The sequence below is a fragment of the Zonotrichia leucophrys genome, chromosome 3 (assembly GCF_028769735.1).
Source record: "Zonotrichia leucophrys gambelii isolate GWCS_2022_RI chromosome 3, RI_Zleu_2.0, whole genome shotgun sequence".
Taxonomy (NCBI): Eukaryota; Metazoa; Chordata; class Aves; order Passeriformes; family Passerellidae; genus Zonotrichia; species Zonotrichia leucophrys.
In genome coordinates, this window is record NC_088172.1 from 67,297,705 (window position 1) to 67,311,270 (window position 13,566).

Consider the following 13,566-nt stretch of genomic DNA (forward strand, 5'->3'; position numbering starts at 1 on the left):
GAAATTCTGAATATTTACTACTGAAAAGATAAATGAAAGTCAAAGGGAAAATCTGAGAGTAAAGGCCTATTTTGTTTAAATTAATTTCTGATTTTTTTTAATATATTAATGTCAGATATTTGATTAATAAACCATTATTTCAAGAAACAAAACAGAACAAAGTAATAAATACATACTTCCTTTATTTAGCAAATATTTTACTGAATATCAAAACTGGCAAAATCCATGAACAGCTTATGATAATCTCAGGCTGTGGGACATTCTTACTGAGTTCAGGGATGTATGGCTCTTCTTAAGAGACAAAACCTTTAAATACTATTCTTTCATTAACTTCTTTTGCATTATTCCTCCAACTGCTTCTTCATACTGTGTACTCAACTAGCAGCATGCATGAAGGTATTAATTGTAAGTGTTACTCTGGTTCAGGAAGCACACACAAAACAGTAGCAAATTTGCACAGCACTTTTCATATATATTGTTAAGCACCTATTTTAAGCATCTCACCTTCTCTATCTTGGCTCTCCTCTGTCACTTATGATGGTTCCAGGCTGGTGAACTCAGAACTGAGTTAGCCATGAACCTCACTGCCCACATCAACTGGCAGAAATGTGCTTTCTCATTCTTTCCAAAATCCAGTCTAAATCTATGGTCTGGGCAAGAGGATGGGGAACAGTTCCAGTAGCTAACAGACGTTTCCAGCCAAAGCTTGAAAGGTGCATTCAGTTCTGAGCATGTTATTGATTGTGATTGGATTTGATGCCATTTAGCTGTGTCCACTGTTCGGTTAGGAAGATGCAGAACTGCTTTTCATTACTCAGTTTTGTTTTTCCTCTTATCCCAAGGCAGACTATTTGTTTCCAAGACAGCATAAATCACCAAATGTCACTGAGAAAGTGAGGAGGAAAACAGAAAGGAGCACCAGGGAGAGCACTGCAAGAGCTCTTCCAAAGCATGCAAAGCTTTCTATGAATTGTGAAATTAAGATGACAGTGTTACAGAAATGTGAGTATATTTTGTCCACACAATGGTTTGAATCAGTACATTTCCTAGATCAGAGCCTTTCTCTATCTAAAGTTTATGTCTCCAAGAGTAATAGTAGTTCCTGTGAGTAAAATGCTTATATTCTTTCATTTTCTTGTATTTTCTCCTTCATCTTCTGAAAGCATAAACATGATTTATTATAAACAGTAAGGTTTCCAACGCCCTTTTCTTTTTGTAACTGGTTCAGAACAATGCAGTACTGAAAGTAATCACACATTCAAATACAAGTAGGTGTGAGCTTTCAAATATACTGAAAGTGAATATTCAGAACATCACATCCTGGTGTTTGCTTCTGATGTTAAAAACCTGCTGTGCAAACCAGGATGCATGTTTTCAAAAGTCTATAACTTTGTCATTTTGAAGCCAGATTTCTTCAAACAGAGCAAGGCACATATTTACCATCCAAGGATTTGTGCCATTTGTGCTGACTTTGGTACCCTTAATAGAAACTAATTTTGAATTTCCTTGAATGCAAAAGTACATGCAAATAAAATTTTCACAGCTCATTTTTAGATAAATTAGTTTAGGTGCTCTGAGAAATATTTTACTAATTTACTCTTTGCTTGAGGTCAGGAAGGTTTGATGTTGTCCTACCAGAGAAGACATGATCTAAGAACAGGAAGAGACAGAAAGTAGTTTATTATGTAATAAAGAAAATGTATATCTAATAAAATTGTATTGCCAACATAGCATTATGCTGTAAATATTTAAATTAGGTCAATGAAATGAATTGTTTATAATGTGCCTTTTCAGAGGTGTATTTTAAATGTCTTGCAGAAATCCAGTGCCAGTGTTTTAGCCTGACAAGAAATAAACCTTTGACTATTCAGGACATGGCTCTGAGGCATCCAGTGCAGGTATGTTGCTCCTCCTCATTGATTCCACACAATCATGTTTGGTTCCATGAGTCTCTTGAACCAAGTTTGGAAGCTTTGCCTAATTTGAAGAGAGGTTTGGATTTGACTTTGTACTCAAGTCTGAATGCAGCAACATACAGACTTCAACTCTGTGGCTCTATATAGGAATGCACATACTGTTACTAACACTTTTTTCCCTAAAATGTAGTACTAGGAACTTTAAAAATACAGGTTTTGGGAATCTGGTTAGGAGTAGATCTGAGGAAAAATGAGAATTCATGAATTTTGAAATATATTCTCCTTCTTGAACAAAAAAACCAACCAACAACAAAAAAACAACAAAACAAACCCAAATCAACCAACCAACCAAAAAAAACCCAGAAACAAAAAACCCAAACAAAACAAACAAAAAAAACCATTTAATCCCCCCCTCCCAAACAAACAAAGAAGAGTAAAATATTTCTATCTCACCAAAAAGTCCCCCACTAAATTACTGATTTTTTTGGCTCTGATAGTGTTATTTTCATTTGCTGTAAAGACACCAAGTGCTGTGGATCAGCTTGGTTAACCTGTATTGTTCTGACTCAGAGGGGCTGTAACTCAAAAAGAGGTAAGAAAGAGAAGCACAGGGTGCCTCTGTCAGGCTCCCACATCACCCCATGCTCCTGTGGTACTCTCACTCAGGAATCCTCCCCTCACCATTGGGGGAAGCTCCTTGCATCCTACCAAAAACAGGATGTGCAGTCCAGCCAAGGAAGCCCCATCAGAAATAAGCCACCATCCTTATGTAGAATCCAGCTGCAAGGCAGGTGTTGTACTTGGCTCCAAACATTTAGACTGGTTTAACAAACAGTAGTACTGGAACTCAGATTTGACTTAAAACTGGATTATTTTGCATTGATTTTTCCAATTCAAGTTATACATATTCAGTGAAAATGCCTATTTTTGCAAATACTGCATTTTTCTCCCTTCTTAATTAAGTAGCAAAGTACTAAAGTATTTTTAAATGGGCTGATGTAACTATGATGATGACATAGCTGTTGTTCAGGACTAACTGATACTATTAATTTACATGGCTTAATTCTTCAGTGTAATGGTGACATTTTGTTTGGTTTTTTAACTTTAATTAGCTAAATCAAGATTTACTGATTGGACTCATCAGATCAAGAAAAATCTCCTAAACTGAAAAGGAATTACTAAAATACAGAAGCGAGAAATTACCTTTTTATTAATTCCCCAAAATCTTCATCAGATACACACTATCTATAAATACCTGGAATTTCTGGTATTAATGATCATCCTGGCCTTACATGAAGACAAGAATTTTTGCCACTTTTTATCTTCTTTTTCTGCAGCAAATCTCTGAAGTAATTTTTCAGAATGGTTGATATTGCTGCAACTCAAAGCGTAACCTGCTGTAATGAGACTTGAGTTTCTCCATTTGGCTAACACACTTCCAGCACTGAAAATCACAGTACCAGTGACTTTTTTCTTTATTTTGTACCACAACTAAATTGGAGGAAAAAGTCTAAGACCTTCCATGTATCAGTAGCAGTGCCAGCAACAAAACTGAGTATGAAACAATAAATTCACCTTTCCAGGAAACAGTAAAAATAAGCATATTTAGAAGTATGTTAATATTCTTGGTATGTTGCAAAACGTGGTTTTCAGTTTTATTTTTTGGAACTCTTCCTACCTCACGCATGAGTGGGCTGTTTTACACTCTCATGGAAATAAACCATGGTAGCAGAGACAATACCTTCAGCTGTATGAGGGAACACAACTCTTGCAATGGGAGAGATGAGAGCACTTTAAGGGGAGAAGAAAAAAGAAAAAACCTCTCGTAGGTGAGTCACCATTTTTAACCAGAAGCATCCACTGAGAGCTAGCTAATTAAAAAATTAGAAAGTTAATAATTTATGATGGAGAAGAAAATAGGTAAGCTCCAGAAAGTTATGTGAGATAACAAACCCAACTTTAAGATGGGTAAAACTGGTTGCCTCACTCTTCAGAACATGAAAGGGACAGACAAAATATTTTTCCTGTCACAGCTGTAAATTGCAAGGTAAATTTAGCCAGGTACCTAAAGCATCTTTTTTGGTGTCTGAGGACTGCCTGGCCAACTCTCAGTTCATTTAAGCAAGGATAAAGTCAAAGTGCCAGCAACTCCCCCTCAAATGCTGCAAGGAAAACCCCCCAGCAGGTATTAGCAGCCCATGTTTGGCGGCCACTGCTACACGACCAAGCCTTTGGAGGGTACCTACCACACTGCAAAAGAGATTGAGTTTAAGGCTTGGTCACTAGCAGCACAGGGATGAGTGTGTAAGGGCAGTGCAACTTCACTGCAGCAAAATGAATCTACAGGACAAGTTCATTTTTTACTTCCAGAAATCGCTGCTTGTTTTGTTTCTCTTGCACAAGAAAAAAGCATGTCTCAAAGCAGAGCAACTGAAATAAGACAAGTGTAAAAAGTGAAGCCAGCAATGAGTATTCACAAAAGAACAAAAATAGGATTGGTCAGCCTGTTTTGCAAGAGCATGGCTGTTCGAGTAATTTGTGTTCCCAGGAAGAATCTTCCTGAGTTTCATAGTGCTCTCTTTTGAACCATGTTTTTTTTCAGATTCAGTCAAGAAATTGAAGTTTAATTCAATTTTACAACTGAAGAGTTTAACCCCCAAGATAGCTTCATTTCCAGCTACCAGATTCAGAGTTCCAAGTACAACAGATAAAGAGCTGGAAAAAAAAATTCATCCATGATCAGTCAAGAAAATTTTCCAGCTTTTACTAATCTTTTAAAATAAAACTAAAAAAACCAAAAAGTTTTAGCAAAAGAAGGTATCCTATTTTTTTGCCTCACTATCCAGGCAACAAGTCAGGGAATAAAAATGCTGTTTACAACAGAGATGCAACCTTACAAAAGAAATTAGTAAAGACGCACTTTGTGGAAGTCACCTAAAATTCAGAACAAAGGTTGTGAGATTTTTAAATAGTATATTTCTGATCTTAACTGCTAATAAAAGTGGGTACTAATTGTCAGGCCCGAGAGTTATATGGGAGGGACAATTAACATGTTGTTCTGTTTTTGAAGTATCTGTCTGCATTAACATAGGGCATTGTAGTGCAGATTACATTGAAATGCTGACTACTCTGCTGTAATATTGCCAAGAAGAAAACAGTCCTACAGCAAAGAACTGATATTAGTTAACTTAGAAAAGGTGAGTATTGCTCTGGTTTTGATATTTTAGATGGTCTGCTTGATAAGTAAATAGATATATTAATTTCTCACACGGATTTGACATTTCCTTTCACAAGTAAATGGTTTCCACTAGGAGTTTTTAACCTAAAACAAAGCAGTTTTGTATACAAACAATGCAAAAGTTGTGACATTAATGCCAACTTCTCCCTGCTAAATCTCACAGGATAAAAAAAAAATTAAGTTTTAGATTTTAGTTTTAGAGCAAAATCATGTTGCTGTTGGTCAGGTTAGTTTTCTTTGCAGCAGTCAGCCCTAAGAGAAACCAGTGCTTCTGACCTGCTGACAAATTACATTTAGATCAATGTAGATCAACGAAGTCAGTATTTTCTATAGCCTTGGCCATATTAGATTTTCAACTTCACAATTTCGTATCTAGTTGTTTTTGTCCAAAGTGCCAAACAAAGAGAGGAAAAGGGGACAGTTAATTGCCACAAGCAGAGCAAAGGAAGCATGTTTGCACATGCTAATCAGTTCCCTCTGAGTGTTTTCGTTTTCCCCTTCGTGGATGCAGGCAGAGTGGGTAGGAACAACAAGGAGCAACTTCTAACCCCACAGCTCTGCTTCTTCCATCATTCCCCCTTGCCCTTTGTTCTCTCCTGCAAACAAAGGAGTTTCTCCCACCGGGTTTCTCCTCAGCCTACCAGGTCTGGCTCCTTTCTGCTCCCATTCCCCCGTGGTCCCTTCCCCCACGGCCTTGTCTGTCTCCTGCCCGTTCCCACTGCTTTTCCATCCTCCCTCCCATCACTGCTGGCTCTTTGTTCCCACAGGGCTCTGGAGGTGTGCCGCAGGAGCTCAGCTCTTTCTTTTTAATTAATTTTATTTCTTTTTTTCTTCTTTTCTTTTTTATTTTATTTTTTCAGGGAGGAAACATGGAACATTTGAAGGCCCACTGACTGCATATGAGAAGACAGCAGAGAAAAGCAGCAACCATCATATGCCTTAAGAAAATGCTAGCATTAAACACAGCCATGTTTTCCTCTAGAAGATGCACAAGTCCCAAGAAAGACAGTATGCAACTTGCATGCAGCTGTGACAGATTGCTGTGTAAGTGATCTGTGCAAGACTAAGAACTTTCCTTCACAGCAAGTTTAACAACATTTTAAGAAAAGCCTTTATATCTGTAAAGGAAAAAGAAGAGGGTGGGGGTGAAGCTGCCTCATAAGGCTTTCAGAGAGCTCTTACCCATAGAAATAATGAATGTATTTTCAAATCTGTGTACAGATGTTTCACAAGGAGCTACAGCTTTCTGCAGAGGAGTACAGCAATGCCTCACTCAGGTGCACAGTATTAACCTGCTGCCATGAAGGTGGTCTGGGTAAGAGTGCTATGTTCTCTTTGAAAAGGAAGAAAAAGCACTGCTATCATCTTCCCAGCTTTGGCAGGGCAAATGCCAAATTTTTCAACAAAACAATAAAAAACAACTTTCACCACTACCAATAATTTGATTAGGAGCATAACAGCAAAAACAAGTTTAAGCAACCAAGAGAAAATGTTTACCAAGTGCTGTGTCTGTTCTTACCTATTTAAAAATTAACTATATCCTGGCCAAATCCAGGACATAAAGAAAAGTAGGACTGGAAATGAAGCCCTTTTTATTTCTAATCATGTTCTTCAAAAGTCCTGCCTGCTTCCAGGCTATGCTTGAGAGAATCATGTGTAACTTGAAACTGAGTTAATGGAACAAGCAGTAGTCAGAGCAGCCCAGCTTAGATTGCATGGCAGTGCTGAGGAAGCTGAAGGTGCCTACAAATTTGTTATCCCTAATATCAAAGATCAAAAGAGTAAAGTGCTGCTCTGCAGCACAGCACATAAATTACTTTATAAGGGAATTCTCATGCATCCTGATGAGTCTATGAGAACTGGCAGACACTAATAGGCAGTAAAATAATTTCTCTAGAAGTTCACTTCTGCAGTTTGTTTGCATACCTCTCTGGGATAGAAGTGAAATTTGCTAGTGTTTCCCCCTGAATCCTCCTCCCATGCCTTGAAAACAATGAAATTCTATTTGAATTAGGACAACAGGAGAGGCAATTTAAAGGGGCACTAAAGATTCAGTCTCTTAATCACAACTGTGACAAAATGCTGTTATCCTTGCCAGCAATTCCCTGGCAATTTACAGTACTCCAGTGTAAAAGGAGGAGACCTTGCATTGCAAAGAAACCTGACTAGATAACCAGGTCTTCATCCACTGATTCCCCTTTCCTGGCACATTGCACACATCCTGGGGATCACCAGGCACTCTGCCATCCTGAAGCCATTCAGGAGCTACATTCTGACCCTGACATTGAATTTAAAGTTATTTAGAAAGTGAAGTTAGTGCAGCGGCTGGCTTCTGAATAACCCATTTAATGAGGAGGGCATTTCAGTAGGACTGTGTGAATGCACACCAGCAGCCCCATTAGGCTGCAATAGCACCTCAAGAGTTTTTAACATAGGGGCAACCTAAAACCACTCTGCCTGAACTGTGGTTTCTGCTGCTCCCCAAAAGGGATCCTCTTCCTGCATATAGGATAGAAATTAAATTGTTGGGCAGGTTTCCCCTGCAAGGTCCTGCAACCCTGGGTTGCCACAGGTCTAAGAGTTGTTTTAGCGTATAAAAAAAGAAATACATAATTAGTAATTTGAGAAACATCCGAGGACTTTGAAGATAACATCCCAAAGCAAAGAAGACCTCAAGAAAGAGTTAAGATTTTTTTCTTTTATGTCACTGATGGGCTGATTTCCTGCTGAACAATTGCTCAAATGTAACAAAAAAAATGTTGGATAGACAATGGTAAGTTAAATAGAGTTAAATAAAGACATATTTTTAATATCTGCAATATAACTGAAGCTAAGTTAAAATATAAGGAAAAGCAGGTTGTGTAAAGGCCAGGAAAATACCCCAAGGATCAATATGAACTTCAAAAGGTTGTGATGTTTTCAACAACTTGTTAATTGCTGGTATATGAGTAAGTGCCAAACCCAAATCATTGCTTCAAATTGTGCTCCAGAGCAAAACACACAGAAATTTCCAACCTTTGTGAAGCAACACAAATAAAAGACTCCACATACTTGTGGGTGATTTTTGAATTATTGTAATTCTTATGACTCTCATAGGTTGCTTTGCAAAAGAATCTCTACTTTCATTACCAATCACTGCTGCTTTCAGGCCTTGAATATTTGAATCTTAGCATTCTTCCTGTGAGATGCTTAAGTAACTAGAAACTGCAGATATGTGTTTTTAGCCTCTAATCTGGACACTTTTGTCAAGAGAAAAACTATTAAATTACCGTAGCTGTTCTTTGGGCAAAACTCGTAAGCCATCTATTACCTGTGTTCCTTTAGGGTGAAAACATTCTCAGATAGGTTTACCTATTTCTTTTGCTTCTCTCTTTAAAACTAGCTGATGGGAAAGGGCAGAAGAAATGTTAAGTGTGATTAACTTATTTTGAAGCATATTTCTAAGCCAGCATCCCTTTCCAGAATAGCATATTTCTGCTGACAGCCTTTTTATACAAGATCTTCAGCCAGTTTTCCATGTGCAGTTTCTGTCACCCTGTAAGAATAATTTCCTTTTCCTATGAGGTTTTCTAGAGTTATTAATTTATGTAGAATGAAGAAAGTAATTTCAAAACAGATATGAAGTGGGCAATTGCTTTTCCCTTCCTGAGGCTGCCGTGGGTTTGTTCTCTGGAAGTAGAATCTCACCTCTCAGCTGAGGATTTCCAGCCGCAGGAGTTTCTCAGGAGAGCTCTTCAGCTGCAAGTGGAAGGGAAGATAGAGCTCCTGAAGCCACCTCAGGATTTCTACTTGGAAGCCTAGTAACAAAACACTGAAGTGAAAATAATTTGAAGTATTTGGGATTTAGTGTCAAAGTTTCTCAATTGAGGCATCTCAAATATATCCATTGAAAACATCCTCCTGTCCATTACTGTCCAGGTACTATTCAGTGTTTCTGATCAAATGATGTATTAGTTGGTCTGAGGCTGTTGAAGCATCATTTCTAATAGTTCATAGCATCCTTTATAAATAATTTGGTTCTGGAGATTCTCACATTGCTTTCTTAACTCTGAGATAATTTACAGACAATTTTGTCTTTTCTGAAAAATACCTAAAAACTGTGGCTCTTGTTTTGAATCATGCTTGAAGTTTAATCCAAATTTTTATAGAGGGAGACAAAACTTCTCTCCACCAACACTTTAAATATGTTAGGGATCACTGTTTTCCTCTGGTATCTCTTTGAGTCAGAATGTTGACAATGTTAGGAAAACTAATTTTTTTGGAGAAGGACTCAAGGGTAAGATTTTATTCAGTTTGCATCCTTCAGGTTGTTTCTGCAAGGCTCTCTGAAGAATGAGCACTTGTCTTCTCTGTCCTTCAGGACAGCCGGTTGATATCTATAAGGCTTCCTGGAGCTCTGCTTCCTCTTGGAAGGAAATCTGGAATTCTGTGTGTATTTAGTTGTTTTCTTCTATATTCTTGGGGTTTTTTTACTGTAATGTTCAAGATAAAAATATATCAAAATTCTGTGGTGAAAATTAGGCAATTCAATAACTTAATTTCTGCTTAAGACTTCTTTAGCCAGTGCATTGATCATATCACAATGAATTTTGTCAGTAAAGCTGAGAATATGCTTTCTGTGTCTGAAGGCAGGTGGGAAATGGAGTTTGTGGGGGCTGAATTATCCTGGTTTTCTACAGTTCTTGGGGAATTGTAGGTATTTAGCACCCCTGATTGACAGGTAACTTATTTAGATGTTTAATTGTAGGCAGTCAGGATGAATTTTGAGTTATTTTTCTTCCTTGAGTTTGGATATGAGTGAGGAAAGGGTGGCATTTTATGTCTTGTAAGATGTAAAAGCATGGAGGGAAAGAGCTGGTTTGAGGCTGCATAGCAGGATATGCCTGGAAGGAATGGGGTTAAAGCTAAGCAGAGTAGTATGCCTGCCCCATAGGAGAAAAAATCTTGCAAACAAGATGCATTTATCTGTAAGTGTGTTTTCCAAGAACCAAAGAAAATGCTAACATACATGGACTTTCAAAAGTACTCTGTAAAAAAAAAAAAAAAAAGAAAAAAGCAGTTGCTGGACCCTGGGTAGAAACAATTTTCATCTCTGATATTGTCTCTGAATGAATATTTGGTGTGAAACAAGGTGATTTTGCTTGAAAATACATGGGCAGCCAAAAGCTTGTAGCCACTTGTGCCTTGCTGAGAGATCAGCTTCCATAAAACAGAGCTCCTTTAAAGGAGGTGCCACGCTGTCAGCACATCTGTCTCGGGCAAGGGGAGGAAGCACTGGAGGGGGGGGATTGCTGTTCATTAATTGCATCATATTGAGCTTCCAGGCAGACTTGAGACGGCCAAAAGGTGGAGATTTTTAGGTTCCTCCCCCTACTTTTCTATCTCCTCCCCCCTTCCCAAAATAAGTGTTTTGCCAAAACCTCCTTGTGGCAGAGCAAGGCTTTTAAAAGGAAAGTCAGGAACAAAGCAAGAGTTTTGGAGACTAGGTTAATTCCAGTCCTTTCTTTTCTGAAAGGAAGACTTGTAATGTGTGCAGTCTGTCAAGTCACTGCTTCTCAAGGTGAAAATCCAAAAAAAAGTTAAACATATAAACAATAATATAATAGAGTCACAAGTCATTACCCAGCCTTGTAAATACAAGAGTTTTCAACTTCCAGTCATTGATCTAAGAACAAAAATTGTAAGAACTGGGGACATAGTCACACTTTGTTCTGTTGTATTCATGTGTGGATTACTCATGAAAAAATTTCCTATGCTTTCAACAGAAATATTTCTGACGTAAAATCTGTAGAAACTAGCCGATACTTAAGAACTTTTATAGCATTAAGGGTTCATTAATAAAATAAGCTCGTGGATTTTGCAGTTTCTTTATTAGAAATGTATACTTGACTAATTTACTTAATATTGTGCCAGTGTTGTGCACTGTAATTTTGTATTTCTAGATGAAAATGTGGTGAAGACTTTTCAATGCATCACAGCAGTTGCTTTTTGAATGGAAATATATTTACTACAAGTGTAGACAACTTAATGTGTGAGACAAGACATCTGCCAAGAATGAAGTCTTGAATTAAATCCTATTTTTATCAAAGCTGTCAATGTGTTATGGCTTGAAGTGTTTTCTTCCTAAAAAAAAAAAGGTGCCTTGAAGTTATTTTTCTACTTCTTAGATTGACCCTGTCCTTGACATCTGGACAGACAGAAACAGGAAATTAATTCTTGGGGATACATGGCATCTGCCGCAAGATTCTTGAAATGAAATATCCCTGAATTTACTGACTTGGACAATATTGAAATCTTCCTTCTGGTTTCTTTAAAAAAATTTTTGCAAAGCCAGTGTTAAATGCAAATAACAAGCTGTCTAAGGATAGAATTGCAGAAGACTTCGATTAGTAGTGGTTTTTTACTAGTATAAAACAATGAATATAACATGATTGAGGTTGGTTTTAATTCAGTTTGTTAAAAAAAAAAAAGCTGAAGAAGGCAAATGAATGTTTGCAACATGTCTGCAAGTTTATTAATGTACTACATTGGCAGGGATGTAAGTGGAAAGTCCATGATTGAATGGAGAAACTCCCATTTCTGCAGTGTCCTCAGGGCATTCCTGGCACTGCCTCCTATGGCACAGGCAGTGATGGTTTTACATGTTGTGGTCCCCACACATTTGTCATTTGCTCCTTATTTATCATCTCTGTTGTACCTGCACGTGGTACCGACAGCACGGATTGCTAGATACAAAGGTAGGGCTTACATGACTCCTTTTTACTGGTGTGGAGGTTTTGTTGTTTGTCCTTTTTTTGTTATGAGGTTGGGGTTTTTTTGGTTTTTTTTTTTTTTTGGTGGTGTTTGTTTTGGGTTTTTTTACAAATTTAATGTGCAAAATGAACCAATGCCTGCAGCATGGTGAAACTAAGTGTACTAAAGGGAGCACTTTGATATAAACATCAGTGCTCTAGAAACATCCAGCAGGAAAAACGCAGCCTTGTTAGAAAATCAAACTGAATTTGCATTACCAGATATCAAAGGTTGTGAATTTTTGTTTTGACATGTAATTACTCTTCATTATGTATTATTAGCCTATTGGATGCTTGCTTGCATTAAAAATAGTTCTAAAGAAAATAAGGCTGGGATATTAGCAATGAAACATTCTGTGTAATATTTTCACTATGAAGGTTGCTAAAATGAGATCCTGAAGATTTGCCTGAAGTGAGACAGTGAGTCAGTAGAGCCCAGAATCAGCTCTCCTGTCATTAAAACACTTGTGCTGTACATTATATCAATCATTTTCCCATATCTGAACCTGTTAGGTGGCATAAGGCCAAAAGAAGTGGCCAAGACTCAGTCAAGAGAACCTTGGCTGAATTCAAACCAGGAAACTGTAAGGAACATTTGTGTTTGCCAGAGCTTGATGGGTCCATTTAATGCAAAAGGATGAAGTTAGCAAAACATTGTGCATTCCTCATGGAGCCACAAGCAGAGAGCCACAAACATGTCTGTAGGTCCCAGAAGGTGCTCTCCAGGTGTCAGCCCTGTGTGCCAAGCAGAAGTTTTGCCCATTGTGTCTCTGAGAAGACCAACAGGAGTTTCTTTAAGGAGCTTGGTGTCAGCAGCGTCTGATTTCTGTGCAATTACCATTTTCCAATGAGTGCAGCCTCTCTTATTTATTCCTTGTCCAGATTTAAATTTAATTTAACTTGTTGGTGTGTTAGTCCTGTTTTTCTGCTCTGTGGGGTCCTTTTCCCATGTATTTCCCCTCTGAACAGACACCTATCCAGCATGGTGGGCAACATGAGCGCTGTGCACATAATGGGAAAAAATTAGCAAGCAAATATGGTGGTGGCTTGATCAATTTGTGGATATTTCACTTTCTTAAAAGTAATAATAGGAAAATAGTTAGATGTGGAGATGACCTTGTTGGTGAAGTGAGTGTGGGTAAGATGAAGAGTTAGGTATAGAGAACAGAAGTATTTCACATACAGCTTGGAAGAAATAAATTGATTGTTTTCAGTCTAAGAAAGGGTACAGTGGAAGGACACGGCAAATGGCTCAGTTGTTATAAGACCATGCTACATGTGAGTTCAAGATGACTTAACTCAGACTGACTTAGTTAAGTTACTGTCCTTTCCTCTGAATCTGCTGCACCAACATGATGAAAACAGCATCAGTTGTACAAAACTGTTGCTGTCAGTTAGTGGAGGTTATCTCAAACCAGATAAAGAAAACAGTTTTCTATCTGAGATCTTCCTTGCTGATGAGAGGCAGAGAATTTGTTTTCAGCAACCCCTCATTGCTGAAGCTGTCCAAACCCTTTTATTTTGTATGGATGAGGGAGTTACTTAGAGCAAGAAATGGGGAAATAATCTTGGCAGTAAATAGTTTGGGAAGGGCTGTAAGCTTTGAGGCCACATTCAAGGC

General features: G+C 37.9%; 1 long non-coding RNA gene across 1 annotated transcript; it reads left to right on the top strand.

The window, feature by feature from the left end:
• The first annotated feature begins 1,818 nt into the window (after nt 1–1,818).
• LOC135444940 (uncharacterized) lies at nt 1,819–6,591 on the top strand. The gene is made up of 3 exons (XR_010439365.1): nt 1,819–1,898; nt 6,015–6,198; nt 6,376–6,591. It is a non-coding gene; the product is annotated as an uncharacterized LOC135444940 (long non-coding RNA).
• Nucleotides 6,592–13,566: the final 6,975 nt, after the last annotated feature.